Here is a 27,415-nt window from a genome sequence, read left to right on the forward strand (position 1 = left end):
AGGAACTCAGAGAGTGAACATTTACACATCCATTGAGACCTCAAAAGTACCTGGGTCAGGGTTTCTGACCTCTGATGAAGCATGTCCTTGCACTTCTGGAACTTCCAATTTCCCGGTCGTGCTCTCTCTCTTGACCATGGCAAAATGGACTTAAACTGAAGCCAGGTCACGTGGGGACCCTGCCACCCTGTTTCGGAACTGAGGGCTCCCGACCACAGACTGTGGGTGTTTTGAAGTGAGTTTGGCTTGGAAGGATCTCGGCCTGGTTGGCCGGCGTGAACCCGGCAAAAGAAGCGCTTGGCTCCTCTCCTGGGTTCTGTCCAGCTGCCTCAGCAGTGGTGGGCCCGGATTGGAACAAGCTGCCTCCGGGACTGGGAAGTCTGATGGCACCTGAGCGGGGTGGCGGCGCTGGGGGAGCCATCTGGCATGTCTTTGGGTGTCTAAGAACACCTGTGTGTGTGTGGGGGGGGGGGGGTGGAGCTGGCATGTATTTTAGGTGCTGAATACCTGTTTTGGAGTTTCTGGCATGTGTTTTGGCGGAGTGTCTAAGTTTGCAAGTAGGGTCTCTGGCATGCTTCTGTAGGGATCCTGGGTGAAAACGTCTGGTACTTTTGGGTATTTGGCATGCTCTTCAGAGTCTGGATATTTTGGAGTAACTGACGAGGTGGGGCGTTGACCTATTTGGGGATAGACGGCCCCATGTCTTGAGTATCTGATGGCACCTGTCTGGGTATCCGGTGTGCGTGGGGGGCATCCGGCTGTACCCAGGTTGGGGTGTCTGGGAGAGGCATATGGCTCATTTTCCCCAGATGTGTCTAGCTTCCTGTAATCGGCGCTGCCCCTTGTCCGCAGGTGACGGACCTGTTTTCTCCAGGGGCTTGCACCCTGCCCCCAGGCTTCTCACCCCAGGCTCGATCCCCGTAGACGTGCCCAGGCGCCCCCCACCCCAGCCCCGCGGATCCGCCCCCGAGGATCGCCCTTATCCCCATCGCGAGGACCCTCCCGGTTCGGTCCCGGGGTCCCCCACAAGACCCCCCTCCCCGCCGGGTCCCCGCGCAGCCCCTGGCAAAGTCTGCAGCTCCCTGGCCCCGCGAGCCCCGCGAGCCCCGCGAGCCCCGCGAGCCCCGCGAGCCCCGCCCCCTTCCGGGGCCACGCCCCCTGTCCCGCCTTCGGGGCGGGGCCGCGCTTGCGCAGTTCGCCCGCGCGGCTTCCCGCTTCCGGCCCCGGGGCTGCGGGCCACTGTGGATCCGAGGAGGCCGGGCGGCAGCGGCGGCGGCAGCAGCGGCGGCGGCGAGCGGCCTGCGGGGGACCGGGCCGAGGTGAGGGCAGCGGGGCGGGCCCGTGAAGAACGGAGCTCGGGAGGGAGGCCTCGTGCCTCGGGCAGGCGCCGTCGGGCCCCGGGGGGGCGGCCTCGGGCGCGGGACCCCCGGGGCTGCCTCAGCCTCGGGCCGGGCCCCCCCCCATCCCGGACCCCTCGGAGCCGGCGGGCGGGTCCTGCCGGTCAGGCTGCCCCTTCAGTGCATGGGGGCTCTGGCTGGCGAATGCGGGGGTGCGGACGATGCCCGGCGGCCCTCTCGGAGCTCCTGCCCTAGGGCGGTGCAGCCTCCCCCGGCTCGGGAGAGGGAGGTCACCGGGCTCCGGGTTGAGGAGCGCCCGGGGCAGGACCGGGGCCGTAGTGATACCCGTCAGCCGTAACCCGCGCCGCGCGGCTGCTTCTCTGCAGAGAACTCGCCCCCTGGAGTGGACGCCCTCCGCTCGGGGGAGCTTCAGGGGGCAGCCAAACCGAATCTTCCTTACCCCGGTTCCCCGTGGAAGAATTTAGATGATGCAGGGCAGCCTTCACTGCAGGGAGGAATCCGAGGCCCTTGATCCTTGCATGGTTTGTGGTAGTTATTTTCTCCCTGTCCTTTTTTTTTTTTTTTAAACCTGTTGCTCTGTTGTGATGGAAGCGTTAGAAGAGATGGCTGGTGCAGAGTCTACAAAGTTTTCCTGGGCGGAAAAAGAAAAAAAAAAAAAAAGTTTTCTTTCAAGTGTTACCGTGGAAGTGAATGAAGAGCACAGCTCTTCCCCCCCACCCCCCACCCCTTCGTCTCTTTTGGGGAGAGTGGAGCTCCAGCCAAAAGCCTCAAAGCGCCTCTTTCTTCTTGTTGGGTAGAGAGAGAGTTCAGGACAGCTTGATGAACAGCCCCATGGCCAAGGGCGGTTTGGGATGATTTTGCAGGTATCTGGGTGAATGATTAATCCTGCAGCTGTGTGGAGAACTGTCAAGAGCGCAGGTTTGAGAGTCAAATCAAATCTGGGTGCTGGTCTCAGTTGTACCACATACTCGCCATGTAGCCTTGCAGCCTTGCTAAGCCTCGGTTCCCCACCCCCCACCCCCTCTTTAAAACGGGAATAAGGATTAGTTAGAGATTCAATGAGGTAATATGTGTAATGTGCATAGCAGAGTCCCTGGCATATAGTGAATTCTCAATAAATGTCATATAGTCTGTGTTATATATGTGCATGCCCCCCCCTCCCCCCCCCCAGGCCTGTGTTTTCAGGTTGACACTGCAAATAACAAAGAGTCTGGAAAACTTGAGCATCTCGCTTCTTGTTTGGACTGGGTCAGAGCGTCCACTTTACCAGGAGTTTGCTGTTCGGTGGATCAAGCCCTTTAGAGAAAAAGGTTCTAAAGTGAGTAAGAGCGTAATGCCAGAAAGCCAAGATAAATTCAATTCTTGTAAACATTTGTCTGGGTTTATTATATAGCTTATTTTCCTTTTAGGGGGCATGCCTAGAGAAATGGAAAAAGCGATTCTTTGATTCTTTTCTTCCTTTCTCTTTTTCCTAAGTTGACTTGAGAATGCCCCCACTTTGAAAGCTGAAGTGGCACGTACATTGTTTCTGGCATAAGCTATGTTATAATTTTCATTCTTGTCACACAGTAGCAATTACCACTGGCTGCAGGGCCATTACCCTTGTCACCAGCCCCTGGGACTAGGGCTGTGGTCACCAGCTGTGCCTCCCTGGGTGTTTACCTACCACATGTTTAGCATATTTCTGATCCTTGTGTCAAGGTCTCCTTCATTCTTCCTCTTTCACCCTAGGTCCTGTTTCCATTTCTTCAAATTCCCTCTAAGACTTTGAAAACCTTTTCGTCTCAGCACTCTTAAAGTAATTTAAAACTCTACAGAGTCCAAACAATTTGTTTCTTTGTTATTTATTAGTTGAATTCTACCCACCGCCCCCCAAAGTGGTGGAGAGCTGCTCTGTTTTGAAAACCCTTTCTCCAGGTGCAAAATAATTCCTGTAGCAGCTCTGGAGCTGCCCTAGGAATTTTCTGGAGGAGGAATGTGACTGATGGGGGAGGGGGTGAACTGATTAAAATAATGTCCTCAGTAAAAGAGCCCCTGCTGGGGTGCTTATTTTTTGTTGTTAAAATTGCCCTTGAGTGTAAGATTCAACTTGCTTCCTCCTCCCCTTTTGAGATAGTTTTCAACTGAGTATAAAGTTGCAGTTGGTTGTGTTCAAAGTAGCAAATAAATTCTTTTTTTTTTTTTAAGATTTTATTTATTTATTCATGACAGAGCGAGAGAGAGGTGGAGACACAGGCAGAGGGAGAAGCAGGCTCCCTGCAGGGAGCTCAATGTGGGACTTGATCCCAGGACTCCAGGATCACGCCCTGGGTGGAAAGCAGACACTCAACTGCTGAGCCACCCAGGGATCCCATGAAAAAAAAAATTCTAAAGATTCAACTAAGAAAAAAAAAGAAAGAAAGAAAAGATTCAACTAAGAATATACATTTAACACATCGTGGGTGGTTACATTTTAAACTTATGTCACTCCTTTTTTCCCCTCTTAGTATAGGAACTTTATTGAGCTATAATTCAAGTACCATAAAATTCACCCTTTTGGGATCCCTGGGTAGCGCAGCGGTTTGGTGCCTGCCTTTGGCCCAGGGCACGATCCTGGAGACCCGGGATCGAATCCCACATCGGGCTCCCGGTGCATGGAGCCTGCTTCTCCCTCTGCCTATGTCTCTGCCTCTCTCTCTCTCTCTCTCTCTGATGACTATCATTAAAAAAAAAAAAAAATTCACCCTTTTAAAATGTGCCATTCAGTGGATTTTAATACTTTCACAGAGTTGTGCAACTGTCACCACTGTCTAATTCAGAACATTTTGTCATCTGGTTATTTTTGTGATTTTCAGGAGGTGAGTTGAGAAAGGCCAAAGAAAAAAAAAAAAAAGAGGTAGTCTAAGCAGGTTCCCCCTGGCTCCATTGCAGCATGGGGCAGAGGGAGGAAAGGACCTTAGCTGGCAGCATGTTCCCGTGCACAAGGATATTTATGTACTGTTTATGGATAGCTCTGATTTGCTGAGCGAAATTGACTTTAGAAAGAGTAATAAATCGAGGAGCCATCCACATAGTGGTGTTAGTTAATGAGTTTACTAGTCCCCTCACAAGACTGAAATGGAGGGACCCCTGGGTGGCTCAGCCGTTGAGCGTCTGTCTTCCACTCAGGCCAGGATCCCCGTGTCTCGGGATCGAGTCCCACATCGAGTTCCCTGCATGGAGCCTGCTTCTCTCTCTGCCTGTGTCTCGGCCTCTCTCTCTCTTTCATGAATAAATAAATAAAATATTTTTTTAAAAAATGAAATGGATAAGTAACTGACCAGACATAATAGAGAGCAAAGAACAGCATTTGTGGGCATAGGAAGCAGGAAGGGAGTCAGCTCTGTGGTGCTCATAATACCAGGATGTGGTGATTGATGGCTCTTGTGATCTTCTGCAATGTCCACTTGGAGGCTCCTAATCAAAAAATTTAAAGAGGGATGGGAAGATGAAAAAACTGAGACCCTCCTCTATACTGCTAGTAGGGCCGTAAGATGGGGCAGCCACAGTGGAAAACGAGTCTGGCAGTTCCTCGAAAAGTTAAACACAGAGCTACCATATGATCGAGCAATTCCACTTCTAAGTATATGCCTGAGAGGGATGAATATAGGTCTACACAGAGATTGGTACACAGATGTTCACAGGAGTGTTATTCACAGTAGCCAAAAAGTGAAAACAATCCAGATGTCTATCAGATGAATGGAAAAATAAAATGTGATCCAGCTATACAATATCAGCAATAAAAAGTAATGCCATTCTCATACGTGTTAACAACACAGATGAGCCTTGAAAAACATCGTGCTAAGTGAAAGAAGCCAGTCCCAAAAGGCTACATATCTTCTGATTCCATTTATGTGAAATAGCCAGAACAGGCAAATATATAAAGACAAAAAAATAGGTTAGTGGTTGCCTGGGGCTCGAAGGAGGGGAATGGAGAGTGACTGCCAAGCGTGCAGGGTTGCTTTCAGGGTGATGAAAACGTTCTAAAATTGTGGTGATAGATGCACAATCCTGAATACACTAAAAGCCATGAAATCGTATGCCATAAAAGGGTGAGGTGTAACGTATGTGAATTCCATCTCCGTAAAACTGTTAAATAAGAGAGAGGCAGACAAGACACAGCCTGAGAATTTGAAGCACAGTGGAAATGGTTATGGGCATGGGACAGAATTTCAAGAAGCGGGTTGAAATTAGGTAGCTAGCGGGAACCTGGGTGGCTCAGTGGCTGAGCATCTGCCTTTGGCTGAGGTCGTGGTCCCAGTTTCCTAGGATTGAGATCCGCATCGGGTTCCCTGCAGGGAGCCTGCTTCTCCCTCTGCCTGTGTCTCTGTGTCTCTCATGAGTAAGTAAATAAAATCTTAAAAAGAAAAAAAGAAGAAACTAGGTAGCTAGAAATCCAAAGGGGAAAGAGAAGAAAACCCTAAAGAAATAGGGAGCACCTCTCTAACACAAATGGCACGGGGTCAGATTGCTGACACTAATAGATTCTTATTTTCCTAAAGCTGATGGTAGATGGGTCCCTGCCACGGAAGAGATGGTTGCCAAGTCCTGTGTGCCCTCCATCGTGACAAAGGTTGAGGCAGAGATGTGGGGTCACAATCTCCCTATGGATGTAGCCTAGGTTCAGGCCGCAAAGCCCACTCTCCTGAGGTGTGGTGGTTAGGCCAAGAGTCGGCTGTTGATAAAGAGAGAGCAGCTTGTGTGAAAGTCAGAGTCAAGGGGCACCTGGGTGGCTCAGTGATTGAGCCTGTCCGTCTTTGGCTCAGGTCATGGTCCAGGGGTCCTGGGATTGAGTTCTGCATCGGGCTCCCACGGGGAGCCTGCCTCTCCCTCTCCCTCTGCCTGTGTCTCTGCCTCCCTTTTTATGTCTTTCATGAATAAATAAAAATCTTAAAAAAAAAAAAAAAAAGGTCAGAGTCAAGAAATAGGTACTGTTAATCAGGTATAGCCAGGGAGCACCGAGCTGGGCATTTTATGGGCTGGCGTGTTACCGTGGAGGACTTTATGGCCCTTGCCATCAGTGGGTGGAGGCCACTTTGAAAAGGCAGAGGCTGGAGACAGGGAAGTTCTTTGAGAAATGACCTGGACCTGAATGGGGACAGCGTGGGAAGAGGTGAGACTTGGACCTGTTCAAAGGGAGGTGTGTCAGGGCTTCGCTGACAGTGTGGGAGAGAGTGTGATATAGGTGACCCTGTGGACGGACGGGCCCTGAGGTCATCGGCTACTAGAACTCTTCCTTTCTCATTACGGGCACCCTGAAGCATGTAGGTGCTGTCAGTATGACCAGTTTGGATCTCAAGTTTCTCTTGCCCTAGAAAGGAGGAAGGTGTGTTCTCTGCCCTCAGATCAGGGTCTCTTCCCCTCACCCCCAACCACATACCCCATCCCAAGGCTTCCAGGGTCTAAGATCAGTAAAAGTAGCCCATCATAGACCATCAGGGGCCCTGAGGTGGTGCTTGGGGACCAGATGGGGGCGGAACAGGATAGCAGTCACTGCCTGCCAGGGGTTGGAGGTAGCAGAGGCAGAGAACCTGGCAGCTGAGTGATATGAGACCCATCAGAAATGAAAAAATAAATGTGACAGTAGAGCCACAATCTGGTTAATGTGCTTATGTAACCCGAGGGAGAAGCCTTGGGAGTGGGACTCTTATAAGCCCTTACAGTTCTGGGGCTTTTCTATCCATTCGCAGCGGGAAACAGCCACCCTTGTCCTCCACGTTCTACATGGGGAGCTGTGGCCTGGGAGCCTGGGGGGACATCTGCGTCTTTCCTCTGCTGTGTGATTTATAGCCCACCACCTCTCCCACCATGCTGGTGTGAAAACGTCATAACCAGTATGGTAGGCAGGACAATGGCCCCCAGAGATGCCCACATCCTAACCCCCAAGAACTGCAAATAGGTGGCTTTCTATGGCAATTTATGGAATTTTGCAGGTGTGATTAAGGATCTGGAGATGGAAGGTGAGCCTGGATTATCTAGGTGACACCAATATCATCCAGAAAGTCCTCATGAGAGGGAGGCAGGAGGGTCCGGGTCAGAGGAGGAGGTGTGATGGTGGAAGCAGAGGTCAGAGAGAGGTGAGAAGGTATAGATGGGGGTATAGATGGCCTCTGGCATAGATGGAGGGGCAGGAAACCAAGGACAGCAGGTGCCACTAGAAGCTGGAAACGCCAGGAAACATGTTCTCCCCTAGAGCTTCCAGAAGGTGGCAGCCCTCCGGACCCATCTCAGCCTTAGGCTCTGCAGCCCCACCAGAGAATAACTTGTGCTGTTTTCAGCCAGTTTGTGGTAATTTGTTACAGCAGCTGTAGGGAATGCGCACATCCACTTTCCATCTCCAGTGCTTGAAAGCTCCAATCCTCATTTGACCTGGGACCTGTTCCCCCACCCCCACCCCCTCCAGCATTCCCTTTTACTCTGGAAGTTTCTAGCACTCTAGGCCTCACTAAGGATTCTGTGTGCCTCCAGCAGGCCACCCTCCTTGCCCCTTCTCTATACACACGTGAGCAGAAAGATGGTAGCAGGGAGCTCAGGCCTGTTTCTGTGGTATTAGAGCTGCTACTTAAACACCAGTTTCCTGTCTCTCAAATTAGAAATATAATAACATTCCTCATTTCATAGGATCATGATTGCTTGTGAAGGGCTGGGCAGGGTCTGGGTGTGTTCGTTCATTCATTCAACACCAGGCCGCTGCTGTGTCCCAGGTACCAGGGTTGCAGCAGTCAAAACATAGCTTAGCCGTTGATTTGGGGGCTTTTTTTTAATCTTAAAAATATAACTTCATTAAACAAGTGTAGAATGTATGTACCAATAAGTAAAGATAAATTTTTGAAAAATGAAGTGTAACTACTATGGGCTGCTCCAGAAGTTTGAGGATTAATTAGAAGTCACATTTAAAAAAAAAAAAAAAGACTTTGTTTATTTACTCATGACAGACAGGGAGAAAGAGAGGCAGAGACACAGGCAGAGGGAGAAAGCAGGCTCCACTCAAGAAGCCCGATTTGGGACTCGATCCTGCAACTCTGGGATCATGCCCTGAGCCAAAGGCAGATGTTCAACCGCTGAGCCACCCAGGCTCCCCTTGAAGTCACATCTTGTAAATTAGTGCTTTTGAGTGTGTTCTTAGCTCCACCCAGCTTATTAGCAGGAAGCTTAAACCTTCTTTTGGTGGTTCTCCCTCTTCTAGAATGTTCCAAAAGCCCTGTCAAAGGGGAAGGCCCTTTAGTTTTCCCTGCTGTCCACAGAATCAGCCAGTCAGCTGCTGCTTTTTTTAAATGGGGGTATTATAATACACATACCATGACATTCACCCCTTTAAAGCATATGATTTGATGGTTTTTAATATATTTACATGTATTCCTCACCCCAAAAGGAAATCAAGGAGCCACAAGCAGCCACTTCCCATTTCCAGTTCCCAAGCCTCTGGTGACCACAAATCTACTTCCCCCTGAAGATTTTCCAAACTGAGTTAGCTTTCCGTTGGTCTAGAAGGTTCACCTTGCAGATGGGCCCAGAGATAGGGGCTTCTGGGACTCTACCATGTGTTTGATTTTGACCATGACCACGATGAAAACTAGTACACACATACACGATGGAATCCAGAGTTTTACCAAATAAGAATACTCCTCTTTATTGCTCATGATAGACTCTGGCACTTTGCATTCTATTTTATTTTGTGGGAAGCTGTTTCCCCAACTCACTAAGGGGTCACAGTCCTCAGTGTCAGAACATTGCCTTGGGATCCCAGTGCACCACAGTGTAGGAAAAAGTTTAGCAAAGGATGGAGCATTTAGCAGTTCAATTAATAGCTTTGACTTTTGACAACTGTACTAGTTTCTTAGGGCTGCTGTAACAAATCACTACCATCTGAGTAGCTTAAAATAACAAATTTATTCTCTCACCGTTCCGGAGGCTAAAAGACTGAAATCAAGGTGTCTGCAAGATCGCACCCTCCACTGAAGGCTCTAGGGAAGGATTCTGGAAGGCTACCCTAGGCCATGGTTCCTTGGCTTATGGCTGTATCACATCCATCTCTGCCTCTGTATTCACTTGGCCTTCGCCTCTGCATGTCTGTCTGTGTATCTGTGTATCTCTCTGCATCCAAATCTTCTTTGCCTTGTAAAGGTGCCAGTCATCGGCTCACCCTTAATCCAGGATGATGTCATCTTGAGATCCTTAAGTTAATTGTATCTGCAAAGACCCTCTTTCCAAAAGAGGCCACATTCCGAGGTCTGGGTGGACATGAATTTTGAGGGGACCATATTCACCCAACCACAGGAGCCTTCTATTTCCAGCGACTCGTAAATGAGAACAAGTTGACAAGTTATTGGTACTCATTTCTTAGATTTTTTACAACATGTTATAATTTTCAGATGATTTAAAGTCAAAATAAGCATTAGACATTGACTCACTCAACCCAGTAAGCGAAGAGAGGAAAGCAGAGGAGATCTTAAGGCCTAGTTTCTTGCTTGAAAAGCTTCTAAATCTGATTCCCTTGTGAATATAATTTGCTATACAATATAAACAGGTGCCAGATGCTACGATGTGTTGAATGTTTGCTTGTCTCCCTGTCCCTATGTAATCTATTCTTTCCCCCATGCATTCAGATACCTCCTTCATCAAATATAAAAGTCTTATCAATTTAGGGAGGAAAAGACAGGCCCATATGCTTGGCCCTGCACCTAGCTTACATAAGTACGTGAAATTGCTTTCTTCCTGACCTTGAGATGTGAAATATATTAAAATATATTCAAGCTCACACCTTTGCAGTACTAAAAGGAATGCTAGTAAAGGGCCTTGCAAGGTTCTGGAACTTTCCTGATACAGGAGCTGGTTGCCGACTTATATTAATAGTTAGAGCCAGCGTTCTTAGCAGTGTGGGGGATCCTGAGACACTCGGAAAGCAACCTCATACCTGTTTGCTACCAGCATAGACTATTTCAGGGCTCTGGAATTCGGTAATGAGTTCACACAGTTAATCCACTTCACTGCTTCCTTTATTCCATTCCCTTCCGTGTGTTGGGGATTAAAAGCAGGAGCTTCTAGTGCCACATGAGCCCTGCTGGGTGCATTTTGGTTGTTGCAATAGGCCCTCCCTTCCAGAACGAACCAAGTGGATAAGGTAGACCAGGAACCAGCAGACTTTTTCTGCAAAGAGGCCAATAGTAAATATTTTAGACTTTGCAGACCATACAGCGCCTGTTGCCGCTACTCCTGAAAGCTGCCCCAGACAACCAGGAAACAAGTGGACGTGGCTGTGTTCCAATAAAACTTTATTTACAACAATAGGTGGCTGGCCCTCTGGCTGGAACTTGCTCACCACTGCAGAGGACTCATGATTTTTACCATTCTGTTTCTAGGGCTGTGACTCCGATTTTGTAAATTTGGTGAGGGACACAGGTGAAGGGGACAGGAGATTCTCTCAGATGTGAGTTTGCACTGGGAGCTCCTTATGGAGCCTCAATACCCCTGACACCATTTCAGTTGTCGGTTTTTTACAGAAATGCAGTGCCCTTGAGTAATTCCCCAGGCTACTGGAAGCAAACAGGTTTTTTCTGGCATTGTATGTGCATGTGTTTTCTTCCCTGCCTTCCACCTTTAACAGAATGCTTTTTATCTGGTGAAAGAGAAAGCCACTGGACTCTGTCAAGTGTTTGATTTCCTCTGCCCTCCTTATAGCCACCTCTGCTAACATTTGCTCTTTATTTCCCAAATAAAGTTTTTTTAAAAAAAAATACATATGGGGCAGCCCCGGTGGCCCAGCAGTTTAGCGCCACCTTCAGCCCAGGGTGTGATCCTGGAGACCCAGGATCAAGTCCCATGTCCGGCTCCCTGCATGGAGCCTGCTTTTCCCTCTGCCTGTGTCTCTGCCTCTCTCTCTCTCTCTCTCTCTCTCTCTCTCTCTCTCTGTCATGAATAAATAAATAAAATCTTTTTTAAAAAAATACATATTGGTGGCTCAGTCAGCTAGGCATCCCCCTCTTGGTTTTGGCTCAAGTCATGATCTCAGGGTCCTAGGATCAAGACCTGCTTGAGGCTCCTAGCTCAGTGGGGAGTCTGCTTCTCTCCCTCTCCCTCTCCCTCTCCCCCTCCCCCTGGCTTGTACCCAGGTCACACAAAATGCTTAACTCACATGGCATATGCTTTTCAGGGTCTGAACTACGCATGGGTGGTGCTGTCCTTACTGACACCAAAAACAATGTAAAGTTGAGCAAAGGGGGACAGGTGATCTCCAGGAGAGGCCCGGGCAGCACAGGGCATCTGCACGCTCTTTTCTCAGATCATGAGGTGAAACCATGAAATCATGAGGTGAAACACCAACTTTCTCTTTCTTAGCAGTCACCTTCCAGCCCAAGGGGTCACCCCTCTGTCCCTTTGACCAGGTTTGCCCCTCATCGACCCCACATTGAAAGGTCATTTCCACTGGTGTCGATGTCATCCTTTAGGAGTGATTGTGACTACTTCTCTCTTGGTAAAATGTTCCAGAGCCACCTGCACCTGGCTGGCCCCTGTGAACTGGTTAAACTTGTTCATCCGAAGGAGTCGAAACACCCCGATGGAACGGAACGGGGTTTTGTTCTCATAGGTTCATTAACCATCCTTGCTAATTGCTGAGGTCCCTAAAAGGCAGAGGCAGGGCCCTTCCAGACCATTCAAGGGGCAGGGTGGGGTCCTGCAGAGTTCCCTGTATCCTGGAGCTTGTCTCTTGATGAAGCTGGTAGGTCTGTCACACCTAGAGTGGCCAGCAATAAAAGCAAATAGTTATTTTTTTGGGGTATTTTTTTTTATTGAAGTTCGATTTGCCAGCATATAGTATAACACCCAGTGCTCATCCTGTCAAGTGCCCCCCTCAGTGCCCATCACCCAGTCACCCCATCCCCCCGCCCACCTCCCTTTCCACTACCCCTTGTTCGTTTCCCAGAGTTAGGAGTCTCTCATGTTCAAAAGCAGACAGAAGTTCTTTTTTTTTTTTTAATAAATTTCTGTTTTTAATTTTTTTTGGAGAGTTTATTTATTCATGAGAGACACAGACTGAGAAAGAGAGGCAGAGACATAGGCAGAGGGAGAAGCAGGCTCCTTGCAGGAAGCCTGATGTGGGACTCGATTCCTGGTCCCAGGATCACAACCTGAGCCAAAGGCAAGCACCCAACTTCTGAGCCACCCAGGCGTCCCTGAGTCTCTGCATTTAATTCTTTTGAGTATACACGCTGAAGCAGGATTGCTGGCTGTTACCATTCTGTTTGACTTTTTGAGAAACTACCAAACTTGTCCACAGCAGCTGCACCATTTTCCCTTCCTGCCAGCAATCTATGAGGATTCTGGTTTCTCCACATCCTCATCAACCCAGGCTGTTTCCCATTTTTAAAAAACTCTACCATCCTAGTGGGTGTGAAGTGGCTTCTTGTTGTTCTGATTTTCATTTCCCTGATGATGAGTGCCGTTGAGCATCGTCTCATGTGATTGTTGACTGTCTCTGTATCTCCTTTGGAGCAAATGTCTGTTCAAGTCCTTTGTCCACTTTTTGAATTGGGTTTTTTAGTTTCTTTATGAGTTTTTTCTACTGGTTGCATCTGACGCTGTAGAGTCTTGCAAGAACTGAAAAGCAAGTGTCATATATCTACAACTTCTGACGTCTTGAGGTGCATCACCAGAGGTGGTGGTGGTCCCAGGCCTGGGAAGGAAGCAGAAGAATTGGCCTGGTGTGGCCTCCTAACCGCAGACCAGATGACTCCTGCCACTGAAGAGGGGGTGTTTAAGGAGGCAACAGCAGTCATAAGCCTGAAAGCCAGTGTGAATCATTAGGAAGAAACCATATCTCATCATTCCTCTTCTAGTGACAACTATCCAGCCCAGTAGACCAGGGAAACGAGGTGGAACATGTGGAAGTGGGAGGCACTTAATCGGGTCCCCCACGACATTCTTGGGGCACACAGGTGTTAAGATAATTCTGAGCTAATCATCCTGTAACCAGGCTCATAACTAGTTAGATGAAAGCTCCTTACGGGTATTAATTAGTGTCCCTGGGTCAACATAGACAGGGACCGCCCCTGGGCTCTGTCCTCTGTCCTGACTGCCAGTTTACTATGTAATTTAGAAAGATAAAAGATGTAGAAAGTTTAATGATCAAAGCTGGAGCTGACAGCTGGAGGGGTGACCTTCATCACAGTGTCATGGAGTCAGAACCCAGAAATCTCAGTGACTGAAACAACTGGCTGAAGTCAGCAGGGTTAACATGAGTCTGAAGAATGTTTCAGCTCCTGTGCCTGCCTCTTAAATCATCCCAGCCTTGGCACCGTGGACCTTTGGGGCCAGGTGATTCTCTGTGGTGGAGCCATCCTGTGCTCGTGGGACGTTGAGCGGCATCCCTGGTGGTGACCCACTCAATGCTGGGAGTACCCCAGCCATCATAACAGTCAAAAACGTTCCCAGACAATGCCGAATGTTGGCCAGGACGCAGAATCCCCCCTGGTTGAGAACCATCGATCTAAATAAGCAACTACAGAAACACAGGATGGGGAATTAGAACGGAATGACAGCCTAAAGGAGCAACTCTGAGATTTCAGTTAAGGATAATAGTTAAAAAAAAAAAAGGATAATAATAGTTTGAGCCAGTGCTTGTGATACAGCAGTCCTACCCACACCCACCCCCAAAAGAAACTAATATAATTAAATTAGGTTGTTCTTGTACCAAGAAAACTGGCAACAGAGCCAGGACCCTAAAGATAGCTAATTCTGTGTCTCATCCGGTTCAATCCCAGGAGCTCTGCAAAGCAGTCTCCCTCACCCCGGAATCTCGCCCACTCCTTGCCTTCTGGTCTTCTGCAGATATCCTGCTCTTGTTCACATCTCTCTCCTGAGCTCCGTGTCAGCCATCACCTTGAGTCACCAGAGGTAGCTTGGGCAACTTCACTCAAATCGAACTTACCACCTCTCCCTTCCTCTGGCCCCTGGCTGTGCCCTTCCCTGGTCACCTGCATCCAATCCCAACCCCCTCCCTGCCCATCACCCTGCATCCACCTGCATCCCCTTTCAGGTTCTCCCCACTGCAGCCACTGCTTCCGGGGGCAAATGTGATCAAAGACCTCATGTGTAAACTTTTCTTTTCTTTATTTTATTTTATTTATTTATTTGAAAGAGAGCATGAGATAGATCACAAGCCAGGAGGAGGGATAGAGGGAGAAGCAGGCTCCCTGCTGAACAGGGAGCCTGAGGCAGGACTTGATCCCAGGACCATGGGGTCATGACCCAAGCCGAAGGCAGACACCTAACCAACTGAGCCACCTAGGTGCCCCATGCATAAACTTTTCAGTGGCTTCAGTTTTCAGGATAATAGTATAAACTCCTAGGATCCCAAAGGCCCATGACAGAACCTTCACACACACAGTTGTTCCCTCCACCCTGTCCTTCTGCCCGCTTCATTTCTCTTCATTTCTCCCCTGACCTGCCCCAGACCAGGTCTCCCTCTGCCCCTTCCTTCAGCAAATATTTATTGAGCATTCACCTTGCCCCAGGCCTTGTGCCAACAACGAACAACAAACAGAGATCCCCACGTGTGTGGAGTTTCCTCTAAGAACCCAAATATGCTTCACTCATTATTTGTGGATTCCAGATTTTTTAATTCACCACTGGCTAACAATTATCTGTAACCCCCAAGGCGCATGGGCCCGCACTGTCTTGGTTTGAACTCGTTCTATCAAACAAGGGTCCTTTTTGCGGTGTATTTAGTGCCACGTTTTTGCATTTTTGTGCTTTTTGTTGGCTATTTTGCTGTTGAAAGTGGCCCTGAGCATTGTACCAACATGCTGTGTACTGTCGCTAGGCACAAGAAGACTGTGATGCAAAGAAAATACACATATCAGGCAAACCTCGTTCAGACGTGGGTTATAGAGCTGTTGGCTCTGTTCAGTGTTTATGATGCAGCAGTGCATATTGAATAAGGTCTCTTCCAACCAAAACACACGGAAAACAAGGTGAGGTATTGATGGGCTGACGAAAATATGACCAGAAAAAATACGACCAGAGTCTTGTGGAACCTGAATTCCCTAGAAGCAGAGGCTGCTCAGTGTTTACTAATTCAGTGTTGATGGAGCCTTTCTAGACCTAAATGTCGCAGATCCTGAGTGCTCACTGTCTGTAGCGATAGAGATGGTTGGAGCCATGGAGAGGAGGGCACAACCGTCTGACCCTGTGGATTCCAGGGCATGAGAAGGAGAGGAAGTGGAGACCGTAGGGTGTTGCAAGGAGATTCATAGTTCTCTTGCATTTCCCCAAATACTTGTTTCCCAGGGGTCTTCCCCAGCACTAGTGATTGCGAGACCTCCCAGATTTGGCTTCCTGGCACACCTTTCCCTTCACTTCGACACTAAGGGGTGTGTGTTCTCTCCAACCCACATGTGTCCCTGCCTGTCCTCCCCCGCCAACAGAACTTCACCGCAGCCCATGGAGCCCCATCCCCAGTAAAAAGAATGGCCCATCCCCAGCCTGTCTTGGGAGCACACCCTTGCCCTTGACCAGAGCCTACTTTTGGCCTTGGATACCTATGCGCCAGTCTTCTCCTATCCGCCCTCCTCCAAAGCTCTCTTCATTAGACTCATCATTCTGTGGAGCCACCCCAGCTTGTGCACGACAACCTGCCCACGACACCTGCTCTTCCACAGGCTCCAGACCAGCCAGCTGGAGGGTAGGTTTGAGTCGGGTGTGAACGAGTCACACGGGAAGTCTGGGCAGGGCCCTTTTTTTAAAGTTACAAGCCTTAAAATACGTCCTTTAACTTAAAGTAGATAAACATACTTTTATTTGTCAATCCTTTGGTATCCTTTGGGCTTTCCTTGGAGACAGGAAATCCCTGTCATCTTTCTTGCTTTAAATCAGACCTGTAGAGGGACACCTGACTGGCTCAGTCAATAGAGCATGCAACTCTTGATCTCAGGGTTGTAGGTTCAGGCCCTGTGTTGGGTGTAGAGATTACTTAAGAACAAAAATAAATACCAGGCCTGTAGTACAGTCTCTGCACTCTAATTTCCATTTAATGAGAATTTCAGGAAAACCTTGAAATAGTGAACATTTCTAGGTTTCTATGATCAGTTTCCCCTAATTTGGGCTAGTGGGGTGGTGTTAGATCACCTTCTTCTCATCAGATAGTATTTTCATTTGCTTGTTTTTAAGTGACTTGGTTTTAAGTTTTAGAAACACTAACTCTTGCATTGTGTGGTTCAGGAGTTGAAGTAGCACTTTGTTGTTAAGGAATATATATATAATAATGAGTACTACTGGCATATATGGCTCTGGAATAGATTAGAAATGGCTCTAGTTAAGCAAATGTCTGCAGGCAGAGGGCCGCAGAGCCTCCTGTCTGCCTCATTTGCCTCATCCTGAGTTGTGCACCTGGATGGAGGAGAGGCTTGTTAACAGGAGACCTGTTAAATAGGAGTCGCTTAAGAATGTACCTGTTTGGGGCACCTGGGTGGCTTAGTCAGTTAAGCATCTCTTCTCTTTTTTTCTTAAAGATTTTATTTATTTGAGAGAGAGAGAGAGAGCGCGCACAAGTGGGGAGAAGAAGAAGTAGACCCCCTGTCTTGAGCAGGAAGCCTAATGCAGGGCTTGATCCCAGGACCTTGGGAGCATGATCTGAGCCAAAGGCAGATGCTTGACCGTCTGCGCCACACAGGCACCCCAAGCATCTGACTCTTGATTTTAGCTCAGGCCATAATCGGGGTTGTGGGATCAAGCCCCACGTCAGGCTCTGTGCTGGGGAGCTGGCAGGGGGAGTCTACCTAAGATTCTCTCTCTCCCTCGCCTCCCTCCAAAATAAATAAAGTCTTTTTTAAAAATAATGTACCTGTTCACCCAGGATGAAGAGCAGACCACTCATAGCAAAACCCTGTTTGGACTAAATATTGTTCTTCAGAATCACAGTCTTCAACTACTCGCATCTTATTTCCCTTGAATAGTCCAGCTGTTTCTACACATGGATTGCCCCCAGGTAGATAGTCCCAGGTTTCACTGTTACCCTGTATTTTCAGCTGCCTTTAGGACTTCTGTCCTGACGTCCTGGTGACATCTTGAACTGGCGGGGTCCACGGTGAGAACCCCCGTGCTCCTCGTGCCACTGTGCCCTCTCCCTGGCTTCCTCCAGTCCCACCCCCTGGGAGTACCACCCAGTGGCCCAAACCAGTGTCTCAATCTTCCCATTCTTCTGTGGCCACTCCCTGCCAGCATTCAGGACATCGTCACTGGCATGCAGACCGCTGAACTGGTTCCCTCCCTCTGTCATCCCTCTGCCTCCTCTGCTTGCTCACCCATGCCATCACCATTCTCTCTAGGAGCATGGGTCTCATCCTGCTTGGCCTTCACTTGAAATCCCCTATGATTCCCCATCAGGAAGTCAGAGTGCCCTAGAGTGGCACGTGACACCACACACTCCCAGCCCAGCCTGCCTTTTTTTTTTTTTCTTCTTTTTTCCTTTTTTCCAAGATAACCAGCCTGCATTTTGATCCTCATCTCTGGCCACACTCCTCCCCTCCCTGTTCCCATGCCCCCTGCCTGCCCACCCCACACGGATCCCCACCAGACCCCTCACCACCCTCCCCTGGAATGGCCTTCCCCCTTCCTTCTTTCCTCCTAAAGATCTCCTACTCATCCTTCAAGACCCAGTGCAGGTGACCCCATAACCTTCCTCCTCCCCCCACCAGGAAGAATGACTCATCTTCCCCTCTGGAACACTCCCAGCTCCCATTACTTGTTTGCTAACATGTCAACATGTCACCTTCTTGATCACCTGGGCTTGTCAGGGTTGGGGATCTGCCTTACTCAGACACCATTATTCCCGTGGGAAGAGGTATTTTTATGCTTTTAAAACAAACTTGCAAACTTTTATCATTATTATTTTGGGGGAAACCTAGCCCTTTCAAAGGCTGTGACCGCCTGGACAGTGCAGGGCTCAATGGGAGGAGCTAAGCCCCAGTTTACCCACTTCCAATACACAAGATTTTGTGTATTCTGGTATTGACCCCACTCCCACGGTCTTGTCTATGTGCAGGAAAATGTCAGTCTTTCTTTAATGAGGTGCTTGGATATTAGGGGCAGGCATGAGGAAGCCAACCAGTTGGCCTCTTGCCCTGTTCCTACATCTGTGCGTAGATTTATTTCCTCACTGGATCCTCCCCAAAGCCCCATGAGGTGGACTGCATTTACTGTTCCGCATAGATGACGAAACAATCTCAGGGAGACTACGTAGTTAGCCAAGATCGCCGAGGTAGTAGCAGCCCATGACAGAGTCCAGATTCAGACCCCCACTCTTCCTGACCCCCTCTGTTTTGGAAGAGAACAGTCATGTACTGGAATGCCCCTAATTCTGCAACCCCACGCTTTGGGGAAGAAACCCAAGCCGTGGATCTTACATAACCTAACAGGAGCAGGCCATGCAAAACCCGGCGCAGTGCTGATTTGGGGTGGCATCAGAAATTATCACCATCTGCTTTGAGCTTTTTTCTCAAACTTGTATTTTGAAATAATTTTAGATTTATGGAAAAGTTCTAAAGAGATTGTGCAGAGAGTTCCTACAAATAGGCCCTGCACCCAGCTTCCTCCTCATGCTCACCTTTCTTGTTTTTAATTATAAAAGTCATATAAGCATTGCAGAAAATTTAGAGACTAGAGAAATGAGAAGGAACACCCATGATCCCACCCAGCTAAAATGAGGCCATCCTTCTGTCGTGTCACCTTCGTGGATTCTCTGTCTTTATCCTTACTGTCCTGCAAGGGTGTCCTGGGTGGTGCAGTCCTTTGGGAAAGCAGTTTGGTAATATCAATCTAACATCATAAAACATCTGACCTTTGCCTCCAGAACGCTGTCTCCTTGAGGCTCTTGTCTGAAATTAGAGTGAGTCGAATGTCTAACAACAGACAGAACAATTACAACAGAGAAGTAATTCAGAAAAGTAATTAAAGTGGAGCTTACAAAGAGCAGAGCAATGAGAGAACGTGAAACATGTATGTGTCCACTGTGGTTAATGAACGTGAAGGGCGCCTGGGTGGCTCAGCTGGTGAAGCGTCTGCCTTCGGCTCACGTCATGATCTCAGGGTCCTGGGATCGAACCCCACGTTGGGCTTCATGCTCGTGCATGCGCACTCTCTCAAATAAATAAATAAAACCTTAAAAAAAAAAAAGAAAAAGAATGTGAACACCCTGCAGATACAGATCGGGGTACAGAGAGACCCTTGTGAATGACAGAGAGAATATTGATTCGTTTTAGTTGTAATTTTTTTTTACATTCATGTTTACGCTTGTACTATTAATTAAGAGGGATCGAGTCCAGGTAACAGTGGCATAGGTGATGTTTTCTCATGTGCCCTTGTCAGTGTTTGGTGAGGACCATTTCTCATCAGCCAGGAATGAATCTCTGCAGGTGAAGAGTTCATACCACATTCTATACTTTGGGACAGTAACACACAGCCGACTGGATTTATGCCCAAGAATGTTCTCCTTTGTTCGCTTTTTTCCCCTTCCCCTAAGATGACTCACTGTCGCAATTTAGCCTTCATTAGTTCTTATCTTTATTTAAAAAGGACGACTTAGAGAAATGCCATCTTGGTATTAGACATTACTTTGGAGAAATGCCTTATTTATCAATAGAGAAAGCTAGCGCACCCCCTCCCCCAAAAAAAGCCCTTTGAAGTTAAGGTTTATTGAGGACAAGGAGGATTCATCCCCTCGGTAGTATAGCGGGTACTTCCCCGACTTCTGGTTGTTTGGATACTGAGACTTAGTTCTCTGCCTACCTGTCCCCTCTCGGCCTCATTTTCCCTCTTGTGCAAAATCAGAGTGATGTTTTTCTACACCTGTCACGGAAATGATGCTAGGCTGCTTCAGGGAGAGCTAGAACGGAATGGGCCACCCTTGCCAGGACTAAGATCTTGTGTTAATATTTCCAGTAAGCAACATGTATGTGTTGTACTGCGGAGCATCCTAGACTCAGACATTCCAGAAGGAAAAGCAGCTCCAAATGGATTTCATGGGAGACTTGTGGTTTCTCACCATGGACCCTGCAGTGTTTTGTTTTGTTTTGTTTGTTTTTTCTTTTATTTGAGAGAGAAACAGAAATAGCACACAAGTGGAGGAGAAGCAGACTCCCTGTTGAGAAGGGAGCCTGACTCGGGGCTTGATTCCAGGACCCCGGGATCCTGACCTGAGCCAAAAGCAGATGCTTAACTGACTGAGCCACCCAGGTGCTCCTGGATCCTACAGTTTTTCTTACTGTGCTAGCACAACTCTTTTTTTTTTTTTATCATGGGTCACCTTGCAGTGTTGGAAGGATCTCAAGAGCCTTCTGCATTTCAGAGGAAGGCAACTCAGAATTCTGAGGCTGGAGGAGGCTGAGGAGCTCAGGTCCTGCTCTTGGGGCTTAGAGATGAGAATACCAATGGCCCCTCCCCTGTTTTTCCCTTGACAAACTGGAGGCCACGAGGCCTCTAACCTTGACTCAGGGCAAATAATGTAGCTCTGGCCTTCCTGCAAACACAAAGCATGAAAACCTGTCAGGAAAGCCCACATGCTGGGGCCAAGGGCAGGCTTGCATGTGTGTTTCCTGGGGATGGGGATGCTCTGAGCATCAGAAGGAGGAGGGCTGTCCTTGTGAAGTCAGCCAGGGTAGCAAGACTCCCACAGAGACTCAAAGAGAAGAGTGGGCTGGGAAAGGTCAACTGCAGAGCATGCGGCCCAGAGGCCAGTGCTGTAGAGGCAGGAGCTAGATCAGCTGACAGCATATCTGAGGGTGAAGAAGTGCACGAAGCTTTGGGGGCAGAGGAGTTCATTAAGGCATGAGCCATGGCGATAAATAGTCACTCACTTCCTGACCATGTCCTTCCAACACCTTCAAGCAGAATCCAGTAACCACACAGCCTGTTAATGTGGAGCTTTTTCAAAAATCCCACCAGAAATAATAGCCCTGAAAGCAGCAGGTTGCCTTTTTTTTTTTTTTTTTTTAAGATTTCATTTATTTATTCATGAGAGACACAGAGGGAGAAACAGTCTCCTGTGGAGAGCCAGATGTGGTAGATCCTAGAACCCCAGGATCATGACCTGAGCCAAAGGCAGGTGCTCAACCACTGAACCACCCAGGCATCCCAGCAGATTGCCTCTAAGGTGAAATAGTAGGCCTCACCCTTGGGTATCTTCCCAACCTCTCCACCTGATGGAGACGAGGTCTTTGTACCCATGCTGGGAGTGGGCTGGCCCAGTGCGTAGATCAAAGCAGTGCTGACATCCAGAGATGTCAAGTGACACCTGCCCCTTGCCCTCCTAGAGGTCAAGGTTCGGTGGAGCATGAGGCAGTATGATAAAAGCCCTAACCAGTAGTGTGCATGAAGGTAAAGGAAGGGTGCAGGGAGGCCTAGGCTGTGGGGGTGGGAAGCAGGAAGGGCAACCCAGAGGGACTCTGGCCAGGCCGCAAGGCTTGCCGGGCAAAGGGGTGCCCGAGCCAAGGCACCCATGACTAGGAGGCTCCTGGTGCTGCATGTCAGTGTGGCTGGGGTGCAGAGTGCAAATGGTGCATGACTAGAACAGGGAGTCAGAGCCAAAGCTCTAGAAGTACTAACTGGTATGTGGTGAGACACAGGGCAGCAAGGTAGTGGGATGGGAGGGCACGGGTGCTCCCCCCAACCCCTAGCTCCAAGGAGGTTGCAGCTTAGGCTGACCCGTCAGGGAACAGGCGTGAGGCCCATGAAGTAGACAGAAGGCAAGGCCAGTGACCCATTGGACCTTGGGGTGCCACAGAAGGCTGTGCTGTGGGTGCCACCCATCAGGAGCTGACGCATGGAGGGAAGGTCCTATGAAGATGAAGGCGATTCCCAGAAGAGCATGGGGAGGGGCCTCTACTGGGAAGTGAGCCTCTAGGCCTCATTCCCTGGTGGGGGAGGAGGGCCTTGAGGGAGGGCCTTCTGTCCCCAGGGTACCAGGAGTGCTCAGAAGAACCCTGTCCAGTGCATCCTGAAGGATCTGAGAGGCTGCACTCTTGAGCCCGCTTGCAGAGTGGAAACCTAGCCGCCAACCCCCCACCACCACCACCCCCCAGTTTAATCCAGGTTAGTTGCCGTATAGTGTAGTATTAGTTTCAGGCTAGAATTTATTTATTTTTCTTTTTAATTTTCTTAAAATATTTTATTTATTTGTTAGAGCGAGAGAGCACAAGCCAGGGGGAGCAGCAGAGGGAGGGTGAGAAGCAGACTCCCCACTGAGCAGGGAGTCTGATGCGGGGCTGGATCCCAGAACCCTGGAATGATGACCTGAGCCATAGGTAGATCCTTAACCATCTGAGCCACCCCTCGGGTAGAATTTAGTGATTTCATCAGTTGCCTGTAACACCCAGTGCTCATTACACCACGTGCCCTCCTAATGCCCATCACCCAGTCACCCCATCCCCGCACCCAGCTTCCCCTCCAACAAGCCTCAGTGTGTTTCCTTAGAGTTCACCATCTCTTGTGATTTGCCTCCTTCTCTGTTTTTATCTTCTTCTATTTTTCCTTTGTTTTGTTCATCTGTTTTGTTTCTTAAATTCCACATAGGAGTGAGATCATACAGTTTTTGTCTTTCTCTGACTTATTTCCCTCAGCATCATACCCTCTAGTTCCATTGGCTTTATTATAACTCTGTGAAGCCATTGGAACCACTCGATTGGAGGAACATTTCTGTTTAATAAGCAGTTTCACAGCCATTGCAAAAGATTTCTGGAAGAAAGAAATTGTCGAAGGTTCCTGAAATCTCTTGTACAGTACAGTGGAATGAATGCTTATGACACAGTCTTCAGCAGAAAGGCAGAATGCAAAATTGTATCTTCAATTGGAGCTCACTCTGGCATTAGGTCGAACTGTGCAAATTTTTGTAAGTTATAAATGGTTGATTATTAGCAGCAGTTCCCCATAAATGGAATTAATAGAAATAAGAATGGAACGAAATGTTCTATAACAGGAGTGGTGGTTCTTTCTGATTTGTGAAATACTGGGTGGTTGCTTTTTAATTCTTCTTCTTCTTATTATTATTATTTTAGATTTTATTTATTCATGAGAGACACAGAGAGAGACAGAGACACAGGCAGAGGGAGAAGCAGGCTCCCCATCCAGAGCCTGATGTGGGACTCGATCCCAGGACCCCAGGATCACAACCTGAGTCAAGGGCAGATGCCCAACCACTGAGCCACCCAAGAGCCCACTTTTTAATTCTTAAAACTAGGAATTCCTCATATGCGCCAACCTCACCGCATGTGCTGTGAGCCTCAGAAGGAGAGTCTGTTTCCACGCCTGCCAGCAGGCCAGCCCTTAAGAGGACCATCCTTTAAAAAAAAAAAGGGGGGGGGAACTATCCTTGTGTTCCTTTTCTCTGGCCAGTGTCCCCCATTCTGACACTCTTCCTCTCACATATGGCTGAGATCCCTTGATTGTTCTATCAACCCTCCCGGCGTGTTCTGCCATGGCCTGTGTTTGGCCCACCTGCATCTGACCCTCCGTGGTACCTGTCAGAATACAGCTTTCCAGGTGCCATCCCAGCTGGTGTCCCAGTGAACCATCTACTCGCTGAACTCAGCCTCGGCCTGAGATGAATGCCAGGGCAGGCTTGGCTGGCCAGCAGTTTGGCCCTCCCGACTCTTGTTATCACACTGATGTGGATGAGGTCTAAGATGACCCAGCCCTGCATGCACCACACTGCAGATTTACTGAGCCTGGGGCAGGCACTCAGCAAACTGCCTGGATTATCTCACCTGTGCCACTGTTGGGGATCTCCCCCCACCCACCCATCTTTGCTGAGTCTCTTGACAGTTTCTTCATTGTAGCCTGTCAGGTTAGTTTTAGGTTAACTCACCTCCCTGTCTTTATTTCCAAACCTCGTTTTAAAGGAGCTCCTTCAAATTGGCAGATGCTCAACCACTGAGCCACCCAGGTGCTCCTATCCCTGAGGTTTTTGTTTTTGTTTTAAAGATTTTATTTATTTATTTATTTATTTATTTATTCATGAGAGATACAGAGAGATGGAGAAGTAGAGACACAGGCAGAGGGAGAAGAAGGATCCATGCAGGGAGGATCCAGGATCACACCCTGAGTCAAAGGCAGACGCTCAACCGCTGAGCCACCCAGGTGTCCCTATCCCTGAGTTTGTTTTTTTTTTTTTAAATTTTATTTATTTATGATGGTCACAGAGAGAGAGAGAGAGAGAGAGAGAGAGGCAGAGACACAGGCAGAGGGAGAAGCAGGCTCCATGCAGGGAGCCCGACGTGGGATTCGATCCCGGGTCTCCAGGATCGTGCCCTGGGCCAAAGGCAGACGCTCAATTGCTGAGCCACCCAGGCATCCCTATCCCTGAGTTTTTAAGATGAATTTCCTTTCTCCTTTCTCAAACCACAATCACTTTGCCCTCCTGCCACCTTTGTCACTTCTGTCCTCCCCTCCCCCGGCTCCCCAGAGTTGCTCCATATGGGCTCAGACAGTCTCACCCCAAACTGTCTTCATGTCTGAGTCAAACTTCTTACCTGGTGACTTTAATTTGTGCAGTTTGTGTTCAGCGGCTGCTGTGTGCCCAGCACTGAGAAGGCAAGATTAGCTCCGTGTCCCCCTCTCTGTCCTTTTACCTTCCTGCCTGCCCTGCTAAGCATATTTCTCTGACCCTTCCCCACAGAAATGCTGGAGGTATGGAAATAACAGAAATTTATTTCTCACAAGCCCGGCGGCCAGCAGTTCAAATTTAAGATGCCAGCAAATTCGGTTTCTGGTGAGAGCCCTCTTCTTTATGCAGAAAGATGGGGCAGGAGGAGGGAGGCATCTGGCTCTCTGGTGTCTCTCTTTCTCTCTCCTTTTTTAAAGATTTTATTTTAATTATTTGAGAGAGAAGCAGACTCCCTGCTGAGCAGGGAGCCTGATGCGGGACTTGATCCAGGACCCTGAGATCATGACCTGAGCCAAAAGCAGACACTTAACAGACTGAGCCACCCAAGTGCCCTTCTGGCGTCTCTTCTAATATAAGGACACTGATCCTGTGAGATCAGGGCCCCCCACCTGATGTTCTCATTTAACTTTAATGACTTCTCGGAGACCCTGTCTCCAAAGACAGCCACTCTGGGGGTTAGGGCCCCAACATACAAGTTTTGGGGAGACACAAACACCAAACATTCAATCCATAACATGGATGAACCTTGGGCAGCCCTGGTGGCTCAGAGGTTTAGTGCTGCCTTCAGCCCAGGGTGTGATCCTGGGGTCCCGGGATCAGGTCCCACACCAGGCTCCCTGCATGGGGCCTGCTTCTCCCTCTGCCTGTGTCTCTGCCTCTCTCTTTCTCTGTGTGTGTCTCTCATGAATAAATAAATAAAATCTTTAAAAAAAAAAAATGGATGAACCTTGAAAACATCATGCTAAGTGAAATAAGCCAGGCACAGAAAGACAAATACTGTGTGATTCCACTTAGGTAAGGCACCTCGAGCAAAAGCCTCAGAGAAACTAGAAGTGGTGGGGGCCGGGACTGGGGGTGGGGGTGGGGGTGTTGTTTTTGTTTAATGAGTACAAAGTTTTTGTTGGGGATGATGAAAAAGGTTTTGGGTAGAGATGGTGTTGGTTACACACATTGTGAGTGTATTGAATGCTGCTGAATTGTACACTTTTGAATGGTGGAAGAGATTAATTATTCTATACATTTATTTTACCAGGATACAAAGTAATAATGGAAGGAAGGAAGGAAGGAAGGAAGGAAGGAAGGGAGGGAGGGAGGAAGGAAGGAAGGAAGGAAAATAAACCCAACAATACTCCGTCCCCTTAGTTCCAGGAAAGACCCTCAGCTTCACAAGGAGCAACCTGTTATTAAAGACCCAGGGATCCCAGGGACACAAGTGTCCTGCGCCAGCAGGAAGGGACAGAACGTGATAGCCCAGACCAACATCCTAGGTTTCGAGCCTACTGAGCTGAGCCCAGGGCCACCCGGTAACTCAACCAGGGTCATCCCTCAAGATCCTCATATTTGCCTGTTTTGTTCTACACGGTGGTCCCCTGGAGGGGTTGCTGCTCAGAGAACCAGGTTTACCTTCTCATGTTTTCTCATCAAGGTTTATACTCCTCACAGTCCTGTTTGTATCCCCAAGTGAAGTTAACTTGCTGTGAGGTCCTCGGACCGGTCTCATTTCCAGGGTAACCCTCTCGGAATGTTCTGAAGGCTACCTTCTTAGAGAGAACTGATCCAGAGCTGCCTCCTTGGCCGTCAGAACTGCTTTCTGGAGTCTTGGTTGTGTAGTGTCGGGCACCTTCTTCCAGTAATCCTTTCTGAGAGGAGGCTATGCATGCCCTTTGGTCTTCCCTCTGAGAGGTCAAGAGGAAGGAAGGAAGAGGCAGCTGCTTATTCGTCCTGAGGCATCCAGGAAGCAACAAGAGTTCTTTATGTGAATGCATTCTTAGGAAATGTGGTTTTTATTCATTTGATGGGTCTTAGGGGCTGAATTGTGTCTCCCCTCTCCGAATGCCTGTGTGGAATCTCTAGCCCACAGTATGATGGTATTTGGAGGTGGGGCCTTTGGGAGGTAATTGGATTTAGATGAGGTCATGAGAGTGGGCCCCCAGGATGAGTGCCCTTGTAAGAGGAAAGCCAGAGGGCTTGCTCTGTCTCTCCTCCTTGAGCACACAGGGAGACCTCGGCTGGCTGGCTGGCTGCAAGCCAGAGAGCCCTCACCCAGGACAGAGCCCTCACCCAGGACCGAGGCTACCAGCGCCTTGATCTTGGACTTCCCAGCCTCCCAAACTGAGAAATAAATGTCTGTTGTTAAGCGCCCCCAGTCTGTGGTCCTTTGTTATCTCAGCCCACGCCAACCAAGACCTTGGTCATGAGTGTTGTTTTGGGGTTATTTTTTTGTTGGTGTCGTTTTTGTGCGTTTCAGACTTTTCCTTGTGAAATCACTGTGGACTCCCAGTAAATTGCAGAAGTCACACAAACCCTTCACCCAGCTTCCCCCGTGGTTCCCTTCTGGGTGAGTATATAGGACAGCAAAACAGAAAATTGCATCGGACAGGGAGTGCAT

The 27,415-nt window shown here is 48.7% G+C and overlaps 1 protein-coding gene and 1 long non-coding RNA gene across 5 annotated transcripts in view; one reads left to right on the forward strand and one right to left on the reverse strand.

Annotated features, from left to right (window-relative positions):
* The window catches only part of ARHGEF18 (Rho/Rac guanine nucleotide exchange factor 18), an 85,479-nt gene that overhangs the window by 25,840 nt on the left and 32,224 nt on the right, over positions 1-27,415 (forward strand). The window contains exons 1-2 of one of the 4 annotated variants that reach the window (XM_072787403.1): positions 1,228-1,319; positions 2,530-2,676. The exons of 2 other annotated variants lie outside the window; for them this stretch is intronic. The gene's annotated coding sequence lies outside the window, so the exon portion shown is untranslated. Of the gene's footprint in view, positions 1-1,189; positions 1,320-2,529; positions 2,677-27,415 lie in introns of those variants that run through there. One more of the 4 variants, XM_072787402.1, reaches the window with a different exon arrangement.
* LOC140610895 (uncharacterized) lies at positions 18,717-26,575 on the reverse strand. Its single transcript, XR_012012336.1, has 3 exons — positions 26,431-26,575; positions 19,336-19,529; positions 18,717-19,246 (listed from the first exon to the last, which is right to left on the reverse strand). It is a non-coding gene; the product is annotated as an uncharacterized lncRNA (long non-coding RNA).

The sequence above is a fragment of the Canis lupus genome, chromosome 19 (assembly GCF_048164855.1).
Source record: "Canis lupus baileyi chromosome 19, mCanLup2.hap1, whole genome shotgun sequence".
NCBI lineage: Eukaryota > Metazoa > Chordata > Mammalia > Carnivora > Canidae > Canis > Canis lupus.